General features: G+C 44.3%; 2 long non-coding RNA genes across 3 annotated transcripts in view; one reads left to right on the top strand and one right to left on the bottom strand.

The window, feature by feature from the left end:
- Positions 1–12,223, top strand: part of LOC134173844 (uncharacterized) — a 68,360-nt gene that overhangs the window by 35,980 nt on the left and 20,157 nt on the right. The gene's annotated exons all lie outside the window — the stretch shown is intronic.
- Positions 1,308–2,953, bottom strand: LOC134173886 (uncharacterized). Its single transcript, XR_009968432.1, has 2 exons — positions 2,546–2,953; positions 1,308–2,267 (listed from the first exon to the last, which is right to left on the bottom strand). It is a non-coding gene; the product is annotated as an uncharacterized LOC134173886 (long non-coding RNA).

Below are 12,223 nucleotides of genomic sequence, written 5' to 3'. Positions count from 1 at the left end.
GCAGCCTAGTACATAACAGTTTACCTGGTAGACTGTAAACAAGCATTTCTCAAGAAGATGTTGGGCAGCTCTGCACAGCACGCACAGTCTGGCTGCATTACTGTGTCCTTCTCACGAGTCCCAGGAAATTCCAGTACCCCTGGAATTCAAAATATGCTGTGGTTATGGGTGTGTGTGTGTGTACGTAGACAGACACCCATAGACATATAAAGAGAGAAGTAGTCATAAAATATATATACTATAGACTACATATATATAAGACATGTAAATGGTGTTATTATGAAGCAATATGATGTATTTATATAAGCATCTATATAGGCACACATAAATATATGTCTGTGTGTCTCTATGGAGAGAGTGAGAGTCTGTGAGGATGGGTGTACAACCACTCCTCACATGCTTATCACTTTTCCTTAGCACCTTCAGTCTGGTGTGAATCCAGAGCTGATAAAGGGCACTCAGCTGATAGCTCAGGCATGGAAGCTTCTCATTCTGCCCAGTTCATTGCTGTCAGCAGCCCTGTGAGCTGTGAAAGCCTGTTCCTGTGATGCACATCAATTTAGCCTGGGTGGATCCATTTATGGTGTGATAAGATACTGAGGCTGGCTGAGACTAAAAACTTACCTTGGGGCTAGATTTGCACAAGCAGACTAGACACAGGAGCTTTCTCTTCTGCAAAAGCTGCCTCTGCAAGCACTTCAACCCCATTTTTTTCCTTTTAACTATTCTTTTGAGAAGACTAAGGCTTTGAAGAATTTTTAGCATTAGGAGTGAAAGCGAAACCTAAAAGTCTGCCACTCTGTGACTGTGTTAACAAAATTCTCTATTTTGACTTGAAATGCTAATTTAAAAGCAAGCAGCCAAGAGTGCAATCTGATTATTCTGTGCAGTTACAGGCAAGAAGTTTCAGGAACACAAACAACAAACCAGATGTCATCACTATTACTTGAAACTCTTCTTTCAAAGTTCACAGAAAGTGTGAACTTTGTTAAGGTGTTAAGAGTCTGGATCAGTGAGAAAGGATACCTGCTTCTACAGGCTTCTTGATTCTTTATTCTTTCATTAGGACTATATATTCAAATACAGCAGCAGCTCCTTTCCCAGCTCAGGCCATTATAGCCTTGTAAATTCGTATATTCATCCCATTTCTTGTTTTGGATTTCATCACCACTTTTAGTAAGGTACTAAAGATATTTTTGCAGTGCAATTGTATGAAATCCAAAAGTTATTATTCTGAAGCTCTTTATCCTATATTTATAAAAACAAACCAAAACCAAAAATAAAACAACCCCGCTATTAGACACAACTGCTTCAATAACATGGCTTGTTTTATTTACTAGATGATAGCAATAAAGCTGGCAAAGCTTTGCTTGACAAACTAAAATACCCCTACTATCTCATTCTCCACATTGCAGTAAACATCAGATCCCACCTTAGAAGCAGAGTTAAAAATCAGGTATTTAGGGACACCTGATTATTTATTTTATATCTTACACCATGCTACAAATTATGTCTTCAATCACTTCTCAACTTGTATAAACAAGGAAAAACAACACATACACAGCTGCATGTGTAAAAAGGCACCTGGGATGGTTTTGTAAGTCCTCCTTGACTGATCTTAAAAGACGTGTAGTACAGGCTATTTTTAACAGTCTCTTACTGTGTAATGATGAACACTGCAAGCACAGAGAAGTGTCTTCTCTGCAGGACCCAGACATGCTGCGTAGGTACATCTGCTGAAGCTGTCCTTTTGTCAGGCAGTCACAAGGGATGCAGAGGTATTTTTAGTCTTTGCACATACATATTTTGTCTTCTAATCCCCAAAGGACAGTGTTTTGGGACAACAACTATGTCATCCAGTGAATCACGAGAATGGCCTGTAGGACAGTCTATTGTTTTCAGCTAGCATGCAGCTTGCCAGAAGCACAGACAAGCTTTGCTTCCCGTCAGTTCTCAGCAGATCAGGCTTTGGATCATAGTGAATACTCTTCCTTAGTGTTTTATCAGGAATAGTTGTCAGACACAGTTTCTCCCACTGTCCTTTCACAAGAGTCTCTTCAGTTCTTGTGCCAGGGATTCAACCTTCTGATACAGGTATTGCCATTCTGCTTCCCCTATGTCTCCCCCAGCCTGGGGCAGGAGTCACCCCACATATATAGCAGGTGCTCAGCACAAGCTTCTTTCCTTAGCTCCTCCCAGGGTGCAGACAAGAGTTGTTTATACCTTGGTGCTGTTCTGAAGGCTTTCTCCCCGGGCCATCTCACGCTCTGGAGAAGGAGCAAATCACACACAAAGTTGTCCCTAGTAGTTACCCCATCATCCTTCCCTCTACAGCCAGGTTGGTGCTGCACTGCCGCTGCACACTAGGGCCAGAGCAGGGTTTCACATGGTGTCCCAATGCCCAATAACTGGCTTAAGCAGGGCAGTTATCCCTCCACCCATGGCACTCCTACAAGTCCTCTTCCTGTACCTCAAACGCCCAATTTCTTGTTTTGTTTTTCTGCTTCTCAGATTGTGCTACCGGGGATAGAAAATGACCTTTTACCTCCGCTTCTGCCCTCCCAGTTGGATTTCTTTCCATCTGCTCCTTTTGGTGGCCAAGTTGCAATCCAGGGCTCATCATATCCCTCTCTTCTCTACTCTTCTTGCACCTGTATGCAAAAGTACTTCATCTGATTTAAACCATTCTTGAAGGTACTGATTTTGCCTGAGAAGAAGATGCCAAGTGAAACTTCAGCACAGCTTATGTCAGAATGTGATTTAAATAATGACTGCCTTTCCTTGGCACCAGGTGATGCTTCAGGGAACTGAGCTTTTGAATGCAGAGCTCAGAAGAATGAAATATAGCACTAACCTTTAAGACTTCTCCAGGAACTCAAAACGTGGTACTGATCAAATGTCAAGAGCAGTGCTCTTAGATAGTTGATCTGGGCTCTATTAATTGGAAACCCAAGCACTTTGCTACATGTGTTAATTGACAGTGTATTGCTGAACCAAATCATTATGTAATGATTATTACTTATGAATTATTCTCCCTGTTCTACATATGCATACTTTTAGGTGTTATCATTTTAAAATGAATGACATTCATTTGAAAATACGATGAGCCACATGGGCATGCCTGTACTATATGGCTTTGGACTCAGCCATTTGAGTGTGCATGAACAGAAAAGTGGTAAAGCTTGATTTAAAAGTACTTTGAAATGTTTCTCTTCTGAGAAATCCTGAATCACTCAAGGCAATCAAAGGGATCAGGAGGCACATTCAGGACCTGCTTCAAGAACTCCTCAAGAATTAGAGTCGAAAGCCAGAACTTCTTTAGCACGGAGCTATCCTGAGCTTGGTAAGGTCAGGGAAGAGATCATATGACATGCTGCTCCGCCAGGATAAATGAACTTCATGATCAGAAGGTGTCCGTGTTCCTGAATGTTTCTATCAAATATGAATGTGTAATTAGATTATCAGCCCTTGTATGGTCCTAAACTAGCAGATCATGTGTGTACATGCTGATCTTAAGCCCGGGCAAATCTTCTGTCTTTGAGGGACCACTTAGATACATGAAGTTAAGCAAAACCAGGAATTTTGCAAAGCCTTCATTCCAAAATTGGGAAATTGGGTTAATGCAAGTGGGTCCTTGAGCCCCCATTGAAATTGGATCTTAGCTGCTTTTTGTTGTATGACTTTGACTTCTGGTACCACAACGGGTAAGAGCACTGTTCACATGAGACAAGCTAGGGACAGAGAGGATTCAAAAAACATGTTTACCTTGATGACACCATCTTCCAACCAACAGCAGCTGAGAATGAAATATTTTCTGAAAGGGTTCATTGTTGAATTTCTGGGATATTTGCAGAACTGTGTTTTGATCAGCCACTGGATCCAATTATCCAACCTGTAACAACATCAACTCCTCTCAGATTGGCTGCTTTTCCCAAAATGAGAGAAAGCAAAAGTAAATAGCGATATTACACAGAAGTAACCCAACAGGCAAGTGTCTGTATATATAGCTATATATGTGTGTGAATGCATTGCATATACAACAAATGTGTATAATGTATATGTAAACAGAACAGATCCGGAAACACTGGAATGCAGCCAGCATTCTAATAGAGCCTGGTGTCGTTCATGCACATGCTAAGCTTTATGCACACACCTAGGTTGTTTACTGAATAGATACTAGAGTAAGTTACCCAGCCTGTTTGCTCAGCTCCTCAGACTAGGGTTGAAATCCTGCTCTGTTCCTTAGAGTAAGAGATGCCCATGACTACAGTTCTTGAAGCAGAATTGGAATTGACAGTAGCAAAAAGCAGTGCTCCTAAAATATTCATGTAAACATTTTACTTCAAACATTTGGAGGTCAGTCAGGCTTCTAAAAATAAAGCAAACTCCCAAAAGAAACTAGTGTGGTTTTCTGTTGTCCTTTATGGCTGTGGGGTTTTTCCTCTTTCTAACTAAAGGAAAGAAAATATCAGGAAATGTTTCTAAACTCCAAGTTTAAACCCCTCCCATAGTCCCCAAGATTGTGCTTCTATATAGATGGATCAACCTCATCATAGCATGTTGTTTGAAAAGTCATTCCAGAGTTTCACCTTGAACAGTTGTGGCTATTTCTTTGTTTTATATTCATCAAATGCTGCTCTAAATGCAATGTAAACACCCTTTTCAAATGGAATTCACAATAGGCTTGGGGAGGGTTTTCCTAAGACAATCTTCTTCCTCACCTTCCTCTTTGCCATAGGAGCAGGACACATTTTTTTGTGGTGGTTAAACTAACTGGCATGAGCCTTTAACATGTGAACTGTAATAGCCAAAGTTTAATTTCCTGATGGAAACATTCCTCATGAAAAACTAGCAACACTTTGGCAGATATCTGGGAAGAGGATGCAGGAGGGACAGAAGCGAACAGAAGATTCGCAGGGAGGGGTTTTATTTGTTTTAATAGTGCTGCCAGTAAATCTGTGCATTCAGTTTCCTTCAAACATCAACCATACCGTGACTCTGTGCTCCTCTGGTATCTCTTGTAGGTGCTTGCTCTGATCTTCAGCTGCTGGTCTACGGCACAGGCAGTCAAAGAGTATAGCCTGTCCCCTCTTCAATTAACCTGAGCTGTCATCAATGCCAGTGGCACCACTCCCACTCCTACAGATAGAATAGCTGAGGAGCTCAATGCACAACTGCTGCTGCTGCCCCTACTCAGTGACAGGAGTGCCCACAGTCCCAGAGCATTAACCCTCTGAATCACTGCATCTCAAATGCTCAAGAGTATTTGAAATGTCAGAGTGTTTGTCTGTTTTGGACTGACGCAAAGGGAACGGCTTAATACACTGATAGGAAGGAAAAAAAGAAAGACAAAAGAAATGAAACTTGTTTTTTATTCTTTTACCCAAGCTCTTTTCAGCCGTTGAGATAAGATGGACTAAATCCAGAGGAACTGCAAGTTTTCTTTTATTAGTGATAAAATCTAAGCTATTGTTAGAAACATCAGGGGGATTTAACAGGCTTAACAGAGACTCCTAAATTCCTCAGGAGTCCTGTGCATTTGGAGTCTAGATCTGTGAGAGCTAGGAAGTTCTTGGCACCTTATCAGCTGTCAGCTCTGCAGCCTTTGGAGAATGAGAATCACCTTTTTGTTCAACTTCCCTTGGTAGCTTGCCAACCTTGCTACTCACTAAGTCAACTGTCTGTAGAAAATATGCTCTCTGGTCTAAGCCACAGGATTCAAATACAGCTTAATAAGTAAGCAGCAAGTCAATGGGAATTATAACATCTCAACAGGCAGAAGCCGTTCAGCTCCTTGGCTGCACGATATCCTAACTAGTCATTGAGTTTTGCTTGGCGGTGCCTTTACCTTATAGGCAGACTCCTCCCCATGGAGCGGTCTGGCCTCTCTCTTTCTGGGAAGCAATGTCAGGCAGGGACACAGGGGAGTAGTATGGAGGAAAGGACCGAGAAGAGAAAAGCCAAATAACAGGAGTAGGTGGATGAGCAGCTGCCAAACAATGCTAGAACCAATAAATTTCCTTATGAGTCTCTCAGGGTCGTTGAAGCACCCACAAATTAACCTCATTGTGCATGCCTGAAGTTTGTTGAAGGTGCTTATCCCATAAAGCCGCTTCAATAAACACAAATAGTCTGTGTGCAAAGCTACAATTAGTACCATGTAAAGAGACACAGGATAAAATGCTCTTGCACCAGCAACTAGGAAGACTGAATTATAATCAGAGCTATCTCTAGTCTCCTTCCTTCCCCTTCAAAAAATCCCAAATTTACATTTATCCTATTGGCATCCATGCCCACCACTGTACCATAATCAGGGCTGGGAGAGCAATTGACAAGGCACAGCCAGAGACTCCCATGGCATATAGCACAAGGGATGGGAGAAAAAAAGAAATACAAGGGCAAGGGAAGGGACGTTCCCAGGTACATTGCTTGCTCTGAAGCATTAAATATTTTGCAGTTGTGTTGACCATTTGTGGAGTGCCCTCCATTAAACATTCATCATTTGCTATCCCATTAATCATGGGAAGTGAATCAGTAAATAGCTGTGATGAATGTAAGATATGTGTCATCAAACACTGATAATTTTGTTCTAAACAAAACTCTGTCTAGCTCTAGAGGAATTGCTCAAAAAAGAAAGTCTGCTTGCTCACAGCTCTAACCAAAATGTGCATGAGAATCCAGGACTTGGCTGGTTCTCCAATGTCTAGGAATTTGGGTGATTTGTGATGCTTCACTCTTTTAATTTCAAGTAGCAATGTGAGTTTGCTGGTTCTGCAGCAAAGAGTGCATTGGTGGTGTCATTTCCCTTGAATAGCTTTTCGTCTGAAAGGCAGCTCATGTTCCCGTCAGCTTGACAAATAACACACTTCATCTACCCCTGGAGCTTGGAAAAGCTGGGATGAGACTGGCACTCCATATAAAGAGAGATAACCTCAAAAGAGAGGCAATGGTGGCAAAACCGTTCCGTCTGAGTGGAAATAACCACTGGCACTTCCAGCCACAAAAAGCTGTATTTCAATTTAAAATGGCTTTCTCTCATCTTGTTTGTACAGCACCTAGCACAATTGCATCCTACTGTCAGTGCAGTAAAACAGACATGGAGCTTATAAATATACAATCAATCGCATGCATTCTTGCCTGAGCCATCCATGGCCTCAGCATGAATTAAATCCAGGCATGGATCTTTGTACACCTTCAACTTTGGACATTGGGAACGTAACCCATTGTGTCCAGAAGAAAACTTTCCACGACTAATCCTGCATTTCAGAGCCAGCCATGTTGGGAGTTTCTTTTTAAAAGATAAAACACACAGGTGGTCTGCCATTTGCTGTGGGTACATAAAAGGAGTATTACACAGATAGCAAAGGAGAAGTGGATGGATCTGGCAGATGGCATCATGTTCAGGGTTAGCCAAATCTCCTCTCAGGCACAGGAGCCCACATGGCCAAGCAGAAACACTTTCTGCCACAAACCCTTTGCATGCCTTTGGGGTGCCTCTGTGCTGAGAGGGGAAGTTATGTCAATTCACAATCTTGCTGCAGCAAAAAAAAACTACATGTATTTTGGCAAATATGCTCATTTTCAGCACACCCCCCCACCCTCCACCAACCTTTTGCGCCAAAACTTCCCTTGTCTGAGCATCTATTGGTTGGGGTGCTAATCCTAGGTCCTGCACACTGTAAAAGGTGGTTATCAATCACTGCTTTTGAAAGCTGGATTTGCAAAAAGGGGTGACAAACCCCTCCTGACAGGTTTCTGCCCATGCCCCATAAAATCAATAAGGTCTCTTTGGGAAGCTGGAAGAGTGGAGAGTGGGTGGATGCAGCCGCTGAAGGAACCCAGCAAGGATGACCAAGTATCTTCTTCCAGAGCATCGTGGTATCATGCCCACCATGCTGGCACACGCACTGGCCACAATTAGTCCAGCAGTGAAATAAGGCTTGGGAGGGGTTTAGTGAGGGTCACAAACCCCAGTCTCACCAACGTATCCCCAAGCTGCCCCTCCCTGAGCATGTTGTAGATGCTCAACACATGCAGGGGGAGTGCACAGGGAATGGAGGGCGGAAGGAAGAAAAGGAAGAAAAGTAAAAACTAGGAGAAAGAAGTGGGACAGGACAGTGAGGGGAGAAGCAGGGCTTGGCTCAGAGATAATAGGAGGAAACACCATACAGCTTTGATGGGGAAGAGGACGAATTAGTAATCTTTTTGCTTTTCATGAAACTTGACATGGCCTCTGTTCCATCCTGTCCTGCTCCAGACTCATTTACAGACACCCTCAACACCTGGCATAAGCTTGGCTCCTTACACAGGCTTTCCTTTCCTCCTCTCATCTCTCATCTTCCACCCCCTGCCCCGCAGCCAGAGCCTGTGGCTGCTCCTGTTGTAGCTGTTCAGTCCCCAGTGGAACGAGCCTGGGTGTGCAGTCACTTGAGCTGGGAGATTACCATCATCATACCCGCTTCTACACACATGTCCTCTTGTGATTCCCTAAATGCCTCTAAAACCCCAACAGTTCCTGTTCAGGACAATTCCTCTTTTACCAGAAAAGCCCTCATCTCCAGCCCATCCTTCCTCTACCTCCCTGAAAAACCTCTCCTATCATAAATCGCTTGTCCTGTGCACACATATATGCCAGGAAACAGCCCCTCGACTGTCCCTGCTGTGGTTTATGGCAGCGATGATGCTCCTAAGCCAGCTGGGCCATCAGATGCCCACATGCTGCATACAGGGAGCAGCCTGCCCCATGGGACCCCACCACTCAAGTCAGAGAAGGCTTCCCACATGACACGTGAGGCTTTAGACTACAGCAAAGAGCAAAATGGAGCCAGAACCCAGGCCTGAGCACCAGCTCATGATCAGCAACCAAATCGTCAGAGAGGTCCTTGGCACAGGAGAGATCTGGGCAGCCCACACCGTGTCTGGCCAAGGTGAGGGCTGGCACAAGGCTGGGTCCTTGCAGGCTGTCTGGATGCAGCCATCTGTTTCGGTGATGAGAGTTTGGCTGTATGAACACAAGCGGAACCATGCCAAGGGGCCTCCAGGTTTTATTTCTTAGCACAAATGCAGCCTCAGAGTCAGGGAAGCCTTCAGTGTAGTCTGCAAATACTCAGAAGCAAGACACACACAACAGCCTCTGCAGTAAAGTGCAATGGATATGGTATGACATTACTTTTTGAAGATTACAAGCAACTTCATTCCAGGATTGAGTCAAGGTAGTTCAAATACTCTCCCAAAAACTCAGTGAGTGATTACTGCATCTCTAGGTTTCATATTCAGGATTTTGCTACTACAGGATAAGAACCTTCTATGCCATGGAAGGGAATATGCATCTCCATAATGCCAAGCAATGACTTTGCTCACAACATCTGTCAAACTACTGCTGCTTCTCTTTCTTCCACCACCTGCATTTCTGCACCTCTTCACATCTCACACACAGTCCCAGGTCAGACTAGCAGAATCTGGCAGATCATAACAGATCCTGATTGCAGACATGCCAGGATTAAATTTATGGTTTAGGTTGCCGAGACAGTAAAATGCTAAATGGAAAGTTCACTGTGTCTCTGAGAGGGTGGACTTTAAAGAGGCATCTCTCAGGACATGCAGTGAAAGCCAGCTGGATGTATTCCTGCTGAAGGCCTGAGCTTGGCATGGCAGGATTTCTCGAATCACAGGAGGCACTCAGAAACAGTGTGGCTAAACCCAATCCTGTGCTTGAAATGCAACCCAGACAAAGAAATGGGATTAATTAACTCCATTTTTCCCCCATGTCAGCTGGAGGCAAGTATTCATTCTCACCTGAAAGTTGTCTGCATACATGTAGGCAGTGCAGAAAAGAATAATACTGGACCACAGGCTGGAACATCACTCTTTGTATGACATTTATTCTGCCATAACAAGCTTGTCTTTCCCTCTTGGAGCAGAGCCGGTTGTGTCTGACCTGGGCTACAAGGCAGGAAACACTCTTCCCCCCCACATTCCCTCTCCCTTCCCAGTTGGAACTTGTGGCAGTTTCACTGCTTCACCTTGGTTTGGTGGAGGAGACTGGCAAAGTGGCAAAGATTGCTCATGGCCAGGAGCTCCGTGGATGCTTAGTTTAGGCAATCAGAAGTGCATGTGGGGAAGTGGGACAGCAGATCCCACCTCTCTGTTTCCTAGCTGATGGCAGGAGCTGTATTAGTTTGAGGACTCCTTATTTCAGAGAGTCAAGGAACAAGTCTGGAGCTTGCTCTTGTGCAAGGACATGTATTAAAAAGAGGTGACCCATTTTGCTCTTTAAGTACCTTACTGAGCGAGTGGAACATGGACCTCAATGGGGTGCTGAGAAACAGCAAGTTGCTTTAAGGAGAAGTAGCAAGGGTTCACTAACTTGGTGGGATGAATAAAACCAGTTCTTATCCCTATCTTTGAGACTCAAGGGCCTGAAAAGTTGGGCATAACCTTTATGAGCTTTTCAAACTGTGCTTCCCTAGGGCTGCAGGAGACGACATGGTGTTGCTCACTGTCAGTACTACCAAGCAGCCATGAAATACCATCAGCATGGTGCCTGGCTGCTCCCCCCAAGCCCTTTGTGGTCCTGCTGCCCATCAGGGCAGGCCAGCCCATGATGAGCTCCGTGTTGCCCATGTCCACTGACCACAGGCTATGCCTCAGCACAGCACTGCCACCATCACTTCTGTGCTGCTGCAGCACGGGTTGGCCCTGCCTCCTGTTTACTGGTAAGCATGAGAAAGGGAGAGGGGACTGCTATAATTGAAATATAAGAAATTGGTTTCTTTCACACCATTTCATTGTTTCAGATCCTGATTCTGTTCCAGAAGCTTGTCACTCCTCAGCAGGGATGGCTGTGTGGCAGAAACAATGTCCCTTTGTTTGCTGTGGGTCCCAGGGCCCTTCTGAGACTCATCTCATACTGAACCACCTCAAATGCTTTTTCCTGCAGTAAGCGTTGAGATGGCTCCATTTCTTCCTCAGGGAGTTATCCTGCATAAAAATGCTGTGGCTCTTTCCCTGACAGGTCCTTAAGATATATTATAACTATATTTCATGCAGATGCAAAGAGGCTGGCAGCATTAAATGCAGATGGAACCGTTCATCACCAGAGGTTAGCGAGGTTGAACATAATTTAATAGCATGATGAAATTCTTGTTCTGTTTTTGCTGGAACTCCAAAGCTGTGGGTGAGAACATTTTGGGCCCGAGATCCCGACCTTGTCACTTCTGAGTAACAGTGGGTACCACCCTGGGGGCATTGCTGTAAAGAAAGACTGATATACAATGTTAGTCTGACAAGCTGGGGGTAGCTATTACTTTGTGAGATTTTTGCATCTATGCTATTTTATGCTGATCAGGAAAGCTCTGAGCTGAGACCAGCTGGTACTGATTTGCTTGGGGTTATTTCTGGTAAAAATTAAACAGTGCTGCACTCCATTCCCACAGACAGCTATTAAACTGGAGATGAAATATTCATTGGTATTTCAGTGTTTCAGTGCTGTTCAGTTGGGAGTGAAGCCACACTCAGGTGGGCACTATTCACTTACATACACAGGGAGTTAGGGTTCTTCATCCCCAGAAACCTAAACCTGAAGTGAAAGCCCCAGATGCAGAGTGTGCTGACCTGGGGCTGCTACCAAATACTTCTCTCTCTTATTTCAAAACCCATTTCTCAGCAATATGGTTTCTTCTTTTTTCCTCCCCAACTCAAGGAAACGAGATGTCCTATTACAACAATTACTGCTGACTGGACTGGCGGAGAAGACACTCTTTGAGGCATTGCTGAGGCTGCGCAGCTCCACTGCTGGGGTTGCTGGGAGCAGCTGCTTCTGTTTTCTACATCAAATCACCCTCTGCCACATTATCATCCAGTCTAGGCCTCTGAACCGTTTGAGAGCTGTTTGACTTGGTAAAACATAGGCTAAACCGCCTGTGGACACTCTCTTGGAGGTGTGGCCCTTGGTCAGCTTTTTCTCCTTATTGAGGGAAAAGGAGACTGCACGAGGTAGTGTGTGTAATAGAAACATTTCTCTGAAGCAATTCTTAACAAGCCCACTACCCTTCTCAAATTCTGTATTAAAACTATTCATTGTGGACACCATGGTCAAGCAGAGCTCAGAGAACCTCAGCGGCTCAGCATCCCACGGGGCAGGTCTGGGGCAGGCCTGGACAGTTACTGGAGATGGAAAAAACAGCACTTCAGAAAGGCAGTGTCTCTGGGGACCTGGAGAGTA

This window comes from Pezoporus occidentalis, unplaced genomic scaffold, assembly GCF_034315485.1.
Source record: "Pezoporus occidentalis ecotype Australia unplaced genomic scaffold, CSIRO_AGI_Poc_V1 ctg56, whole genome shotgun sequence".
In the NCBI taxonomy this organism is placed as follows: domain Eukaryota; kingdom Metazoa; phylum Chordata; class Aves; order Psittaciformes; family Psittacidae; genus Pezoporus; species Pezoporus occidentalis.
The sequence above is the reverse complement of the archived record's forward strand: the minus strand, read 5'-3'. Positions and strand labels throughout refer to the sequence as shown.